This window comes from Pinus tabuliformis, chromosome X (genome assembly GCF_031772625.1).
Source record: "Pinus tabuliformis cultivar Carrire ecotype Pingquan chromosome X, CPIR1, whole genome shotgun sequence".
In the NCBI taxonomy this organism is placed as follows: Eukaryota; Viridiplantae; Streptophyta; class Pinopsida; order Pinales; family Pinaceae; genus Pinus; species Pinus tabuliformis.
Window position 1 is genome coordinate 1,384,527,028 of NC_142308.1, and position 17,407 is coordinate 1,384,544,434.

The 17,407-nt window shown below is 34.0% G+C and overlaps 1 pseudogene; it reads right to left on the reverse strand.

The window, feature by feature from the left end:
- Positions 1-714: 714 nt before the first annotated feature.
- On the reverse strand, positions 715-1,830 carry LOC149145216 (protein DMP3 pseudogene; annotated as a pseudogene).
- Positions 1,831-17,407: the final 15,577 nt, after the last annotated feature.

The following is a 17,407-nucleotide window of genomic DNA, read 5'->3' on the forward strand; positions in this document are numbered from 1 at the left end:
GAATGTTCAATAATAAATTTAGTTTAGATTTATTTAGATAAAATTATGTACTTATGTATATTTTATTATTTTTATATATATGAGATTGTTTAATAAAATATTTTTATAAAAAATAATTAATTTTAATATATAAAATTTATAAATTAATAGTTTCAACAATAATATTAATTTCTGAAAAGTCTAAATTTTCATTTAATTATTAATTATTTTATGATGTTAATATATATAAATGTGTTTTTAAATTTTAAATTTCATTATCAATAATTAATAGATAAATAATGGGAATTTTACTTTTTCTAATATTTATGAAATATTTTTTAAAAATAATTAGAAAAAAAAAGAAATTTATCTAAAAAAATAATATAAATTTTTAACTTCTAAAATTATTTTTAAAAATATCATATTCAAAATTGTACAACTTAATTTCAATTCAATTTTATTTAAAACCTTAGACTCTTATGACTTTTTACTTTACTATATCTTTTTTGTTATATATTTTTAAAATATATATAACTCATCTATTAATTTTTCTGATAATTTACAACCATAAAAATAAATAAATAAATTTTTTTATGTTTTTGTATACCTCATCCACATTCCCGTCATTTAATATACATTTACTGACCATTTAATATATCATTTGATTTACGCAAGTTATTTAGACTGGTTTTCTCATATTTTAATATAACGGTTAGCCTTAGTCAAATCGATGACTTACACTATCGAGAAATAATAATTTATAATTTTCACATATTTAACAACTCGTGGATGTTGACTGCGTTTTTGCCGAGCCACAGTGGACGAAAAGACAGCAGTATTATTAAAAAATACGACATAGCACATGCAGTTTTGTTTGATTGTAAATGCCAACCTACTATTACAGAGACATCATAAGGATCAGCTAGACACGGGGACAGCAGCGAGAGGTGAGCATATTAGGTCATTTTGTCGTGACGGGATGACTGATTCCTTGTCTCTTGGACGGAAATAAAACGAACACCGCACCAGTTACCACACTGACCGCTACAGGTAAAGCTTGAACCCACTTATGTATGCTACTTTGAGCCGACGGGTACAGACACTGAACCACGTTTTTGTCTGTGAGAGACACGACAGCGAACAGCAGAACTGCTAGACCTGCTACCAGAAAATCCTTTAATGTAAGCTGATACTCCGAGACGTTTGAAGGCTTAGTTTTACTTTTCCCACTGCCAAACGTAACTATCCCGCCTTTGGTTGCGATTCCGTAATGGACTTTGCCGTTGCTGTCTGTGAAGGTATCCGAGAACGAGAGAACGAAGCACACAATTCCAAGAATTACCAGGCAAATTCCCACCAAAACCTTATGGCCCTTTCCACAGTCGCCGTTGTGGGAGAGAAGATTCGACAGCATCTGAAATACGAAAACAACGCCTGTGGGCAGCATTTTTGCAAGATTAGATAAAGATGATAAAGAGTAATTGATGGCCTTCGTTGTACTTGTCTCCTCACTAGTGGAAAGTCCCATGTTTCAACTTGTGATCTCTATCGTTCAGTTTAACACCTCTAAAACCGCAAAAGCACACAAAAGAAAAATTTGATATTGCACAAACCAAAATCGAATATATGGGCAAGGTCTTGGTTCCCCTGCTATTGATGAACACTGAGGTCACGCATCAGTATGGGCGATCTGATAAGTAATTCTCAATGGCAAGGGTGTCTTCTTATAAAGAAGAGGAAGATAAATTACTTACGTGGTGGATCAGAATAACCACGATTAATGCGTGCGTTTTGATTACTCTCTCCGTTGTAGCCGTCGCTGAAATTGTCAATTATGATGGATGCCTGCTGGAAGAATTTGAATGTCCTCCTGCATATTGCCATTGTATTATCCCAAGCCGCCTCTACATTATAACACACACGGAACTTGTATTTATCCACGAGCACCAATTCATCTTATCTTCCTGATCCGGTGGCGGTCAGAAATTTTATGATATGTCTTTTTGTAAATTAATACTTTATCTTTCAAGTCAGATATATATGGATGTAGCATCTATTAGTATATGATTTCTTTGTATATCACTTGTACTACTATTTTTTTTGGTAAATTAATACTTTATATTTCCAAAAAGTCAGATATATATGGATGTACTATTTATTAGTATAGGATAGTATAGGATTTCTTTGTATATCATTTATACTACTAAGGTTCTAAATACCAGAATTCATTCTTTATTATTGAGTTGTGTAAAACATACCTAATAGAAAAACTAAGTATCTCACATGTATAAGAAATCATTCAGATTCAGAAAATGAGATGGGAGTTGGGGGGCACTGGTAGTAGTGTCACCAATGTAAGTTTTTCTCCATATGGGTAAGTCTTGCATCCAATTTTTCCAAAGTGCATGTTGGCTCCTCAATGTTCTTTTAATGTTTTCCAAGGAGGCAAAGATATTGTACATGTTTCCTAAAGAGGCAAATATATTGTACATCTCAACCTGTTTGTCTTTCAAAGCTAATCCTAGCAGCGTTTTCATCTACCATTGTACAACCACGGAGTTCAAATATTGCTTCCTTAATTGTCCCCTAGTGTGGCTAGGATAAAAAAATCCACGTAGAGACTTCATCCATAATTTTAGAATCTGAGTGGGATTGTGTCTCCACATGATCTTGGGTTTTTAACTTGCAAATTTCTCTTCTCGCCTCTAGTGGAACCACATCTAAAAATGTAGATGCAAAATCTTGAGCAAAAAGCCTCGCTCTTTGTCATCCTTATGAATTGCTTCGCCTACCCCTAGCCTATAGTGCATGCACTACTTGGGTGGCATGAACGCAATAGCACCGTCACACCTATAGTAAATGTTGTAGCTTCCTTGACTTACCTGCAAAAAGATAGGAAAATGCACCAAAGACAAATCCCTTTGGACATAGACACCATCCCACTATGTCATCAACTATACTCATCACACAAGACTTTACCAAGGATATGTGGCTGCAGACTATACTCATATCACAAAACCAAATCCATAGGATATCCAATGGCTAAAATTTAGAGGAGCTCTCAAAAAAGGGAAAACCAAAAGCAAAGAGAGACACTTGAGCAGATTGCCACTTTTTTAGAAAAGATCCCTAAATCCTCAAGGAAATACAAGGACATGCCAAAATTGAGTTTTCTAAGCACAAATATCAACTAAATCTCTTTAAAACAACTAGTGACTAAACACACAAGTTGCACGCTAGCTTCCCAATTCAAGGACAAGTTTCCAAAAGTTGCAGACCCAAGCCCTATGAAAACAATAAAACAGATAAAGAAGAATGAGGGGAGACAACCTGTACCATTTCATTGGGAATCTAAGAAGGGATACATCCAAAAATAAAACTCAACCCAAAAATACCTTATTAATGTCATTAATACTGAATGCATGCGTCATGGTAAAATAAAAAAATAAAAATTAAATTAACGACAAAGCCTTCAAAAAAACCAAAAAAAACCACAACAACAGAGCCTTAAAAAAACCAAAAAAGCCACAACAAAGCCTAAGAGTGCACGGAGACAGTTTTTAGCCGTGTTAAATTGATATCCATACTAAAAAATTTCTCCCTTTTGTCCGTCGTGGAAATTATATTAAATAAAACAACTCTTTTAAATGGTTTAAAAACTATCTTGACCGTTGAATACGGGCATTAGAATAGAGCTTTTGACAGCAATTCCTCCGGCTCGATAAACTTGTCCATTTCTTTTGAAGTCCTTTAAACGTTGAAGCGCTGGCGGGTAAAGTGTAATTTGAAATTGCAGGAACGTTGAAGGACAGTTATATGGTTCTTTCAGAGTCGTCGCGCAAAGAAGCTCTTGGACGCAAATTTCACGTCTTTATCTTTATCTTTCGCTTTCATTTCAGAAGTGATACTCATTTGCTTATGAATTAATTAATATAATAAAGTAAAATGTGTACATTTGTTTTTATTTACCGAGTATGTACTTATTTTGGAACTTTTTTACTGATTTAATTTAAAGTTAATGATTAAGTTTTATTATATTAATTTTATTATTATTTTATCTACAAAAATATTAATATATTAATATAGTTATATACCATTAAATGGTTAGTAAAAGTGGAGAGGCATCTATCGATGATAAGTGTCAAAACACTTATCTTAATAACTAACATATGAGTTAAGCAATAAATTTAATTATGGGTATTCACCTCACTTTATCATAGAAATTTTTAATTAGTAAATAGCCATGTTACAATACCATGTGCCAATACTATGGCTCACCAATACCACATGCACAAGTTTTGAGATAACATTTTCTTTAATTAATGAATTAGAAGAGTATAAGTAACTTGGAGATAAATATTGACCCTTAGATTTGTGAATACTATTATGGGTATTATGGCATATTCCATGGAGGTTGAATCTCTACTATCCACCTAATAATAACTAATAATGAAATTAAAATTCTAGGATAGCCATGTCTATCCACATAATTATGTTATGAATAAAATAAATTATATCTATATTGTCTTGATCATTATTTTATATAACATATTTGTAGAAAATATTAACAAAAAAAATTGGACCCATACATATATTATAACGAAAAAGTTAATGATAACTAGAACATGACTTAAATCTAGAGGAATTGGAGCTCTTTGACCACCTTCCCTTCCTTAGCTAACATGGTTTTTTTCCTATGAATATTATTGAGCTCAAGATTGGTCCTCCCCCTCCATAATATTGATATTGGAAGGGGGGCATTTACCTTCTCATCCTAAGGCTAGGTTACTGCAATGACTTCTTTAGACATCAACTAAATATTACCCTAAAAAATCTAGATAGTATGAAAGACATCTTCATGGGTTTCCTTAGTGCTCTGAAAACCCTAAGCCACTATGATCAATGTGATCTAGTAAGTTTAAATAATTTTAGAGAACTTTGTATTCATAACCTGTCAATGGACTAGGTCAGTTACTCATCCCTAAATGTTTCCAAGGATTTTTTCCTTTGTGTGGTTCTTCTTCCTCTCCTCCAGTCCCTTCTCTAGCACTTCCATCACTCTCTTTGCCCCCAATGAGCATCTATTGTGGTAATGTTTTTCATTCTCAGGAATCTGTTGCAACTTTAGATGGGTGGGTGGGTTGTGTGGTGGAGAAGTACTCAAGTGGCTTTTTTTTTAATTCCACATCTAGTTTTCCTGCTACCACTCACTATTATACCTTGATAAACTAAGAGTCCCAGAATGCACATGACCCAACAAGACACTCCCCCTAGCATAATAGAGTAAAGCTAGAGGAACCCAAATTAAGTGAATCACATCAATCTATCCATCTACCATTCCAAACCTCCATCACATTCGAAAAGACCCACAATGCTAGAAAGCCCTCAAATCACATAGTAGAAATAATATGCATAGGTGAGATGATAACTCATGGAGTCTTGAATGTTGATTTTTCAATTGCAATTTATACAAACACCTTTTTCTAATACTTAATAATTACCTCCAATGATTTAGATAATTATTTATCACTTCAAATTATCATTTACACGTTCAAAAGTTCAACCGTAAAGACAATGAAATAGTAAAGATCACAATGCACAAGAGAGATATAATGTTTACCCTGTGAAAACCTAATAATCTTCTTCTTAGAGAAATGTTCAGCTCAACAAGAGATACATCAAAGTCCATGCTTATGGTCCACTACTCAACAATATGTCTTTACAAGACAACCAACAAGATGTCAATTCTAGCCTCTTCACTTGTCCACCAACATTCATCTTGTGCAACTTCAGTAGACTTTATTAAGGATAGGTCACAAGTCCTTCTTTATAAGGGCTCTATCTGATCCATCGCAAAAAAGTTCAGATTGTTTAGCACAAAGAAACTTGAATCATCATCATAGAGTAGACTCAGATCATCATCATCAAATAGGCTTATGTCATCATGAGAGAATATGCTTGTATCATCGTAAGAGAGATGACCATCATAGAATTAAGATCCTTTCACAAATGTTGGATCATCTTAAAACAAATATAGAACCATTATAGAGCTCGGCTCTTCTCACAAAATATGAACCATCCACGAGTATAGAACCATCATAGAATTCAGATCCTCTCAAAATATATTCTTTCTCATATATCTCGAGCTATATTTTTTCTCTTTAGTCTCAACCTCCTTATGTTTGTAGATTGTAGAGATATGATACTTGAGATCATGGACACAAAGTTCTTGATAAGGAGGACGAGTGTCTCCTTTATATATTCGTCAATGAGGTTGAATCATTGCCATAATGGGCTAAGCCAACTTGAATATATGAGAGGTCGACTTGATATCTTGTGGTGTTTAAATTCCAAATCCGAAAATTCAAATTTTCTCTTTTGACAACGTCATGAAGAACATGCCTTATAATATTTTATTTTGAATATAAAATCAATAAATATTTTATTTTCTTGGAAGTATGAAGAACATGCATCAAATAAATCTTCTTTCATCACAAATATGATTTATATTTTATCATTACAATTACAAATTGTAAATTATGAAGACTGAACATAACTACAAAAATTTGGCATTGCCCCTTAGTTAGGGAGGTATTAATAATGGCTATTTAGATGTTCTATGTTAACATATTTTTTCTAAGAATAAGGTTTCAAAACAATATCAACATCGACATCATCCATGTCAACACTCCTAAATGATAACATTCATAACATCCACTTAGTACCATTATCGAGCTTATCATACCTAACTTATGGTACACCATCAATATCCACTAGATACCATAATCCAGGCTAGCACACCTAGCCTATGGTACAACATCAATATTTGTTGAATAATGTAGCTATGTTCAATTTTCATAATCCTTGATGTATTTATAATCGATGTAAAAAAATGAAATTAAATTAAATTTTAAATTATAAAGAAAAAAAAGAAGGAAATCAACAAAAACCACATAAAATTATTTGTGTGATCTTCAACACTTTAACAAATGAGTAAAAATGTAAAGGTATAGACTTACTTGAATTTAGTTTACAAAGAGATGCTACTTAATTTAAGATGCATTTCTCTTTGGTTATATTAAGTATAAAATACATTGAACATTTTAGTTATATACACACACTTATCTCTCACATATATCTCTCTCACATACAATGTGATTTGTACTTTCTTTTCATGGTTATTAGTTGAGTTTCTCAAGTGTTTTTGCTTGATGAAGATAAAAGAACTATAATATATATTCACAAGGAATTGCCATAGTTCAAAACCAAAGTACTTGTATCAACTATACTAAAATTCAAAATCATATAAGAGATTTGGTAATGGAAAGAGCACAAAGATCACTCATTGAAAAACTATGTATATCACTTTGAAGAAATCTTATATCTATATTCAAGTTGCACCAATGGCTTCTACTATGAAATCAGAGAACAAGTTAGAGAGGACCACTAAATCTAGGGCTTAGAAATCAATAATTGACCTAATTCTTGAGAAAGAAAATATTTTGGAAATTGTACATCGTAATGTGACTGAACCTATAAATGAAGCTCAAAAGAAGAATTGTTATCGGGAAAACTAGTGTCCATTCAGAGCTGCTAGTCCCACTAAGACGGGTAGCTATCTTAGAAACAAACAAACTAAAGTTACTTGTGTTTTCCTTTATGAGAGATAGATGAGAAAGAAGTAGAGAGTACCAACCTCAGTCTTTCACTTGGTTCCTTGGTTGTTTCCTTTCCCCTTTGACAAAATCTCGCCACTTCTTCCTTACTTGTCCTGCTTCAAACAACACCTGTAGAGTCAAAGCAACATAATACCATCAAAGCATAGAGATCTATCACCATAAACAATATAGGATCAAATGTATATTAACCATACAAATGCATATATCAATACAAGATTCAGAGATATACTAGAATATGGAGGAAAACTCAAATAGTTTTATTGATAGAAGTTGTAGAAGAGAGGATTACAACCCATTTGTCTGACCCAATGCCATCCTACCAACATGAAAGCCCTCTTCACCTCATACAAAGCAAGATCACCCAACAATGTCTTCAAAGAGAAACCAATCGCACTTCCTTGCAAATTACAAACTTCCAGCCTTCAACCTCTGGATCTCTAAGATGAGGGATCCATATATAGATATTTGCAGAGGTGTGAGTCAGCTTTGGGTTTTTGATCAGTGTCATTCCACTAAGAGTTCTTGGTTCCACTTGAAGATTTCATTGATCTCTTACTCATCCCTGGGCAAATTCTGAGAGGCAAGTGTCATATGAGAAGTTTCTATAAGATTCCTTGATCATCCACTTAGCAAACTGTCTCTGCCATTTGTCTATCCTCGGTCATCGCACCCTACAGAAGGCCTTTTCAGTATGCATCGCACCTCCTGTGTGTACAAGGTGAGATGCATTGTACCTTGGCCATGGAGCAGGTGAGATGATCCAGTTTTGACCAGTTCTGAGCAGCTTTTCAGGGAGAACTTCTGGGAGATGATGTAATCAACTGACCTTGCTCCTTTAGGGTATGAAACAACACTTTTAGGGACTTATAAGCCCTCGGTTTCTGGACATATGTTATTGGGGTTGCAGTGCCCAAATATGTCTATAACAAGAAGTACAAGAAATATGGCATCACGACCATGAGAATTATTTGTACTCCATCAAGGACCATATTATTCCCTACATCTCAAGACTTGACACTTCAACGAAGATGTATAATGTCCTAAATAACTTAGATACTATCATTAACATTAACCAAGTCATGAGCTTGAGAAATGCGCTTCGTGATATAAGACTGAAAAAGAATGATACCATGGCTTGATATTTTGTGAGGGTTTCTCAACTAAGGTATCAACTGCAAGCTATTGATGAAATTTTCTCTGATAAAGAACTTATGACTTCAACACTTACTGGACTACCACATTCATGGGATTCATTTGTGGTAGGTATAAGAAACTGAAAGGAAGCTCCATGTTTGGAAGAAATATAGGTGGGTTGTGCTTAGGAAGAGTCAAGATTTCTATCTAGAGAAATAAAACCAGAGGAAGAAGAAGATTATGAAGCCTATGTAACTCGTCCCATGAAAGTTGGTGGAAAAAATAAGTTAGGCTTTTCCATTGTGAAACCATCTCACAAAAAGATAGAAAAGATAGATCAAAGCCTTAGAAAGAAGCCTCTTCGAGGGGGCAACCTCCTTTAAATTACAAAAATGAACAATTCTTGGATGATACAAATGACAAGACCTCCTTTCTATATATAGGAGTCTAAGGGGTCATAATATAATCAGAGCAGACGTAACAATAATAATGTAAGGGAACAATAATAACAATAGTGGGATTCTATGGGGCACAATAATAACAATATGGGGACTACATGGGTACAACAATATAATAATGGGGTTGTACTAATGACAATAAGGGGTTACACTAGTAGTGTAGGGACCTAACATGCCCCTCTACTTCAAAAAGTGTTGTCCTCAACTCTTGAGTAATTATTGATTCTTTTGTATAAAATTCTTGTCCTACCATGTGTAATATTTAGTGGGTAAGTTATTCCACTTGATAAGATACTCTGAAATTGATTGATTTCATAGCTATCAGGTTCTTGCTTTTGTGACAGCTCTAGGCTCCAATATGATTTTTCCTTCCTCGTCAAGTTGTGGAAATATTGTTTGAACTGGGACCTTCTGCAAATTTTGAATGAGTGGTCACACTTCTTCATCCTTCTTCCATTCATCCCCTTCTTCATTTATCCAATCTAGTTAGATAATAGAAACAACACAAAAAAATGCTTTCACATCCTCATCCTTCCTTGAGAGTGCATCTGCCACAACATTTTGGTTCTCTCTTTTGTAGATGATTTCAAAGTCATAACCCAACATCTTCATGACCCATTCCTGTTGCTCTTAAAAGGATAATCTTTGTTCTAAAAGCTATTTATGACTATCATGATCCATTTTTACCTTGAAGTATCTTCCCATTAGGTAGGGTCGCCATTTCTTAAGTGCATGTAGTATTGTCAACATTTCCTTCTCATAAAAAGCTCTATGTAAATACTTTCCTTTGATTGGATGACTTTCGAAAGTAATGGGTCTTTCATCTTGCATTAAAATAGCACCAATTCCATTTCCTGAAGCATCATATTCCACAATAAAGGTTTTTGTGAAGTCCAATGTAGCTAAGACTGGTGCTTGGCACATTGCCTCTTTAAGATGTTTGAAGGCCTTTGTTGGTTCTAGAGTCCATGCATATTCATATTTCCTCAATAATATTGTTAGAGGTGCTGCTATTCTCCCATAATTCTTAACAAACTTGTGATAATACCCTATCAACCAAAGAAATCCTCGCAGATGCTTTATGGATCTGAGGATTTTCCATTCCTTAACAGCTTTAATTTTGCTAGGGTCTACCTTAACACCTTCATGAGATATAATATGACCCAGATATTCTACCTCTTGTACTCCAAAGAAACATTTGGAGCTTTTTGCATATAATTGTTTCTCCTCCAATAGTTTGAGCACCCTGTCAACATGTTGAACATGATCCATCCAAGACTTGTTGTAGATTAGTATATCTTTAAAAAATACTCGCACAAATTTTCTAAGGAAGGGTTTGAAAATGGAATTCATCAAACCTTGAAATGTCGAGGCATTCGTAAGGCCAAAGGCATGACCAAAAATTCATAATGACCCTCATCAGTTCTAAATGTTGATTTCAGAATGTCTTTAGTCTTCATTATGATTTAATGATATCCTGAACGAAGATCCAACTTGGTGAAGTAAATTGATCCATGCAATTCATCCAATAATTTATCAATGATAGGAATGGGAAATTTATCTTTAATGATGAGCTTGTTGAGCTCCCTATAATCCGGACACATGCGCCATGACCCATCTTTCTTGTACATCAATACTACTGGAGAAGAGAAAGAACTTTGATTAGGTTGAATTATACCAACCTCTAGCATTTCTGCAACGATATGTTCAATTTCACTCTTTTGGGCATAGTGTATTTGTAAGGCCTGATTTTTGCAGGAACACTTCCTAAAATGAAATGAATAGAATGATCATGATAACGAATAGGTGGGAGGCCTTTGGCAGTCTCCAATACCTTGGAATGATTGTCCAAGACATGTTGGAGACCTAGAGAAATAAATGATTTCAATTTGGGAACATCTAGCGAACATAATTGTGCAATTACACCTCGTTTTTATTTCTTTAGAAGCTTTGTGAGCCCTTTTGAGCTGATTATCTTTCCCATTTTCCCTGTGATACCTCTTAATTCAACTTCCTTTCCTTCTGAAGAAAATTTCGTGAAAAGTTCTTGAAAATTAAAAGCTATTGTACCCAGGGATTGTAGCCATTGGACTCCTAGTACAACATCAACACCACCCATTGGAATGGAAAGCATTGGGCTATTCAATACATATTATCCTAGGGATAACTTGATATTATGGCACTCTCCAGAGAAATTTATGGTTCCTCCTCTTCCAACCATCACTTGCCACTCCGGTGCTGGATATAGGACGCAATTCAATTCCTTGGCTATCTTACAATGAATAAAATTATGCGTACTACCAAAATCAATCAACACTATTACCTTTTTCTTCTTGATATGTCCTTCTATATTAATAGTTTGAGGAGTGGTACTTCCAGCCAATGCATTACAAGATATGGTCGGATTCATTTCTTATTTCTTGATGTGATCTTTCACTTCTTGAATCTTTTTCTTCTTGATATGTCCTTCTATCTTTAGAGTTTGAGGAGTGGTAATTATTTCCAATGCTTTACAAGATATGTTCGGATTCATTTCTTCTTTCTCTGGGGTTGGTTCCTGGTGTATGTCCTCTTCTTTTGATGTTTATTGACCCTTTTCTTCCTCCTCTTCACAATCTATGTAAAATAATTTCTTCTCAGCACACTTATGACCTTTTAGTGTATTTACTATCACAAATGTAAGAATGTACTTTTTCTCTTTTTTCATCCAATTGTTGTCATCTAAATCTTGTAGGTTGTGGAAGGCGAGAAGAAAAAACACTTCAATATTTAGAGTTTTGAGAGGTAGGATTCCTTCTTTCCATTATTCCGCTTTCAATTTTTATTGCCAACCTAAATGCCTTTTCCAATGAATTAGGTTCCCAAAGACAAACCTCATGTTGAATTTTATCCTCTAAAGTCCCTATGAAGGCATCAATCCTTTTCTTCTCTAGAATATCATTTACCCTTATATTCAATTTTTTGAAATCCTCAATGTGCTCTGCCATTGAACCCTTTTGTTTTAGATTTATCAATTAACTAAAGAAGACGTTACTCTTTGTATCCTCATAATTTTCTATCATTTCTTCCATAAAAATTGACCAATTGACAAGTGCCTTACGAGAACACGCCCATTTATACCATAAAAATTGATCTGGTTCTAAATATGAAGATGTAATACGTACGATTTGTAACAGTTGCACCTCATTTAGATCAAAATATTGCTCCATCTGTAGTATCCAATTCACCGGATCCTTGCCATCAAACTTCCTCATATTTCCCTTTCTTTGATTTTAGGAGCTTGATCTTGAAACCATTGTAATTCTGCAATTTTGGATTTTCTAGTTCTGAAATCGCGAGTTGCAGTATCCCTTTGTGTCCTCTTTCCAATGCCACCAGTCTCCTAAGATGACCTGATTATATACCTTTTGGAAAGAGTGAACTTGTATGAAGCACCACGTGTCACTATTTTGACCTTCGATCTGAAAATATAAACAAGAAACTACAATTCGTCCTCTTTCTGTAACTTCTTATGAAATTTCAATATGATGTTCAGAGAGAAAGTTATGATGATTTTCCCAAGGTAGCTTGTTTAAGATGTAATTCGAGAGTCTGCAAAAACCCTAACTTCCTTAGATCATATATCCTAAAATGTAGCGAGACAAGATCTGAAATTTGGACCTGAGGTTCAGACCTCTTTCTTGTCAAATGATTTTTTTCTTAGCTTATTAAACTTTGTAGAAAACAAGTTATTGCGAAACGTCCACGATAACCTATTTTAGATGAAATTCTAGAGCTTGTAAAAGCCTTAACTTTGTTGGATCGTATCTTCGAAAATATTGTGAGACAAGATCTGAAATTTCAACTTGAGGTTCAACGAGATTTCATATCAAATGGGTTTTTTTGTGAGCTTTTGAAACATCACAAGAAACAAGTTATAGAGAAAATTCCACGATGACCTATTTGGAGTAGCGAAACCCTAGAGTCTAAAGCTCTGATACCAAATGTTATGAAACCAGCTCACAAAAAGATAGAAAAGATAGATCAATGCCTTAGAAATAAGCCTCTTCGAGGGGGAAACCTCATTTACATTACGCAAATGAACAATCCTTAGATGATACAAATGACAATACCTCCTTTCTATATATAGGAGTCTAAGGGGTCATAAAATAATTAGAGCCGACATATAAATAATAATGTAAGGGAACAATAATAAGAATAGTGGGCTTCTATGTGGCACAATAATAACAATATGGGGACTACATGGGAACAAAAATATAATAAGGCGGTTATATTGACAAAAATAAGGGGTTATACTAGTAGTATAGGCACCTAACATTTTTAAAGAAGAAAAATGGTTTTGATAGCAGACCTAATCCTCAAAGGAGGAAATATATGTCTCAAATCAGGTTCTTTTGTTCCAATAAATATTGTCACTTCAAATCCCAATGTCCAAAAAGTTTCAATGATAGTAACAAGAGAGGAAATTAGCATGCTACCATGGTAGAATTTGATGAGCAGTCCAAGAGATCCAAAGAAGAATGAGATGAATATCACTAACACTATCTTGCATTTGCAGGATCTATTGCATATGACAACAATATATGGTTGATTAAGAGGGGATATTCAATACATATTATAGGAAAGCATGGTCATCTTACAAGCTTAATGGAGAGAAGACTCGCACAAAACATAGAGCTTGCAGAAAACAACAACTATGCATTCAATGGAGTTGAGACAAAATATGTTGAGCTAGAAACAAGTGAAAACATTCACTTGAGCAACATACTCTATGTTCCATGTTTGACAAAGAATTTGGTTTCATTTTCAAGTTTAAAACATAGTGGAGATAGAGTGCCCTTCATTGATGGGAATTTCCTTGTGTGGGATGAGGGCTCTAGTATAAGATCTTCTAGGGTTTTTGGGATTCATGATGGAAGGTTGTATAAACTCTTGGGGCAATCTTCCAAAGCTTTAGTACATAATGATATTAACGATAGTGAGTTGTGGCATAAGAGATATCCACATCTTAATTACAGAGCCTTTCCATATTTGAAGTAGATTGTTTTAGGTGTACCATATTTGAAGATAAATCATAAAGGTGTGTGTAAGGGACATAGTCTTTGAAACAATATTAAGAAACCCTTTCCAATCCATGAACATAGGTCCAAAGAAATTTTGGATCTAGTCCATTCCAATGTGTGTGATCCCATGCCGATGAAATCTCTTGGAGGCAATCTATACTATATATCATTTATTAATGACTTCTCCCACAAGACATGGCTCTATTTGATGAAGTCAAAAGATTAAGTTTTCAAAATGTTCCAAGAATTCAAAGTTGAAGTGGAGAACGAGAAAAGGAAGAGATTAAAGAGCCCAAGATCAGATAATGGAGTAGAATACACCTCCAAGGAACTCATTAACTTATATAAAGAGGATGGGATTAAGAGGGAGATGATAGTTCCCTATGATCGTCAACAGAATGGAGTAGTCAAAAGAAATAACAAACCTATTGAACAATACATGAAATCAATGATACATGATCAAGATGTATCAATGTTCTTATGGGGAGAAATTTCCAAGACAATCATCTACATGTTGAATAAAAGTCCTCATAGGCTTTTAGAAGATAAGCCTCTCGAAGAAGCATTTATAGGTTAGAAACAACATGTTGATCATATGACAATTATTGGTTATCTAGTGTTCATACATGTACCCAAGGATAAGAGAAACAAGTTAGAGCCTTTCGACAAGAAGGAAATATTTTTTGGATATAGTGAATCATGAAAATCTTATAGGATCTATGTTCCATGGAAACAATAGGTGGAAGTAAGAAGCGACATGACTTTTGATGTAGATACAACCTATTTAAAATCCAGAGAAGAGAACAAAGACATAGAAGATGAAGAGAAGAAGCATGTAGCTCTATTGGCTTCCCCACTAAATCCCCTCTCATTTTTGAAATGATATGCATCCCTATATTTTTGTTTGCATTTTTATTTTGATTATCATAAATGAAAGTATCTACTTTGGATTGTTATTTAGACCGTGGTAAATTTGGTTGTTTGGTTTTAACCAAAATTTGATGTTTTTCTCTAATACCTTCTTTCCTTATCTATTTTGGTTTTGTAATAATAATGTAACCTATGTTTTAATGACATTTTATGTGGTTAAAATTCTAATACGTTAGTCAATCTTCTTCGAGATTCGGGTGTGTGTACTTTTTTTCATTTTATTCTTTTCTATAAACATTAGTCATGTCACATTGCAATAGGCCTTATGAATTTTCATTGACCATTTATGTTATAGAAACATTGATTTTATAGTTTTATTGAAAGAATTATTCCTATATAGTATGGTGATTCACATGTTCTAACTTATTGAGATTGTGTATTATATGGTGACATCAGGTTATATAGTTCCAATGAATGATTTTAAAACATTTATATCTCATTTTCTGATGTTTTCAATGCATAAGTCATTTGGTTGGAATTGGTTTTATGTAAGGATTAATGTATTGTAGTGTTGGTCGTGGCATAACCTTGTATTACATTGATCCGGACTCTTAACTTTTGGAATGTTGAAAAAATGGTTATATTACACTCCTAATTACGGCTTGATCCATGTCATATGCAAATATATAATGTATGGTTTGTACGCAAATAGAATTTGACATCGATATTTCTTTTTACCATATTCAGAATGATATATGGTGGTGTGAGATGGATTTGGTATGATTTATTTTGGTTACTGTGTTTCTAATTTGGTGATCACACCTTTCGATACCTGTGTAGATTGTAACCCGTGGCCATAACTTAACCCATAATCCATCAAAATATTCCAGTTTTCATGATATAAGTATGGTACATTCTTGAAACTACATTTTATGACCTCCCGAGTCACCTTATAGGGTTTTAATTTCAACATTTTTCTCTTGTTTCATTTTTGCCTTCGTCTTTCCTGGTTCCTTTTCTAATTACTAAGGTTTTGACCTTTTGTGCGCTCATTTTCCTATCTGTCGATCTCATATTTGATTACGCCCATGCCAAAAGTTAGAATAGAGCTGCTAGGGACTGACCTTGTCAAAACCTATAGATAACTATTGAATACTAATATCTTTTCCAACATGTTGCATGGTGGTAATTTATTGAACCATTACAAAGGCTTAATGATGGCATGGTCAAAGCCTTTGCCTCCACCTTCAATGGAAAGTAAGTGAATCTTGGTGACTTAGAAATGATGGTTGATGTCATTTTCATAGTTGAAACTACCTTCATGTCCATGATGGGCAAATGATGGTCCAAAAACTACCTTGTTCATAATATCCCATGGCATGAATTTTTAGTAAACAAAGACAATGGTTACTACGTCAAAGGTATTCCTATGACCTACTTTAAATTGAAGTGGAGATATTTATTATATTTTTTGCAGCGTTATATGGCTTTTGAGGGCCGATATGCCTTGTTGTTTTTGTATCATACTTTTTTTTGATGGTTTTTCTGATTCATAAACTCAACTCGCCTTATTGCTTACATGAGATTTTGGCCAAAATGGTGAAAACATATTAGTATGATTGTAGAAACTAGTATAGATCATTCTTCAACAATGGTATTATATGTATCCTAGTTAATCACCATTTGTCTAAGGTCAACTAGTAATAGGAAAGTTGTCTTGTGGAATGGTTACCAAGAAATCTTAGTGTCTTGTCGACATAATGTTAAATCTAATATTTCAATAAACTTGACCTCTCTAGGTTTGACTTCACTTGATTTGTGCCAAACAGGAGAATAACTTTGGGAACTCTGTTCATAAACAATAGTTTGATTTTTCCAATGATTATAGGTATGAAATCCATGAATCTCCAATAGTTTGCATTACCACGAGTAGGGTCAAGGATATTTTATTCCACCATATTGAATAAATTCAATCTAAGAAATAGTAATAAGAAGAGCTTCGGTGTAAATCACATATAGAAAGACCTTTGTTGATGCGTTTCGAGCCAGCAAGTGTGGCTCATCGTCAGGACAAGTTGAAGAAACAAATCCAGCTTTGCATGTTAAATAGTCTGAGCAGGGCCTCCAACAGCTATCTAGATTAACGGCTAGCTTTGACTTAGGGATAGTCAAAAAGTCAAGTCAAAGCTAGCCATTAATCTAGATAGTTGTTGGAGGCCCTGCT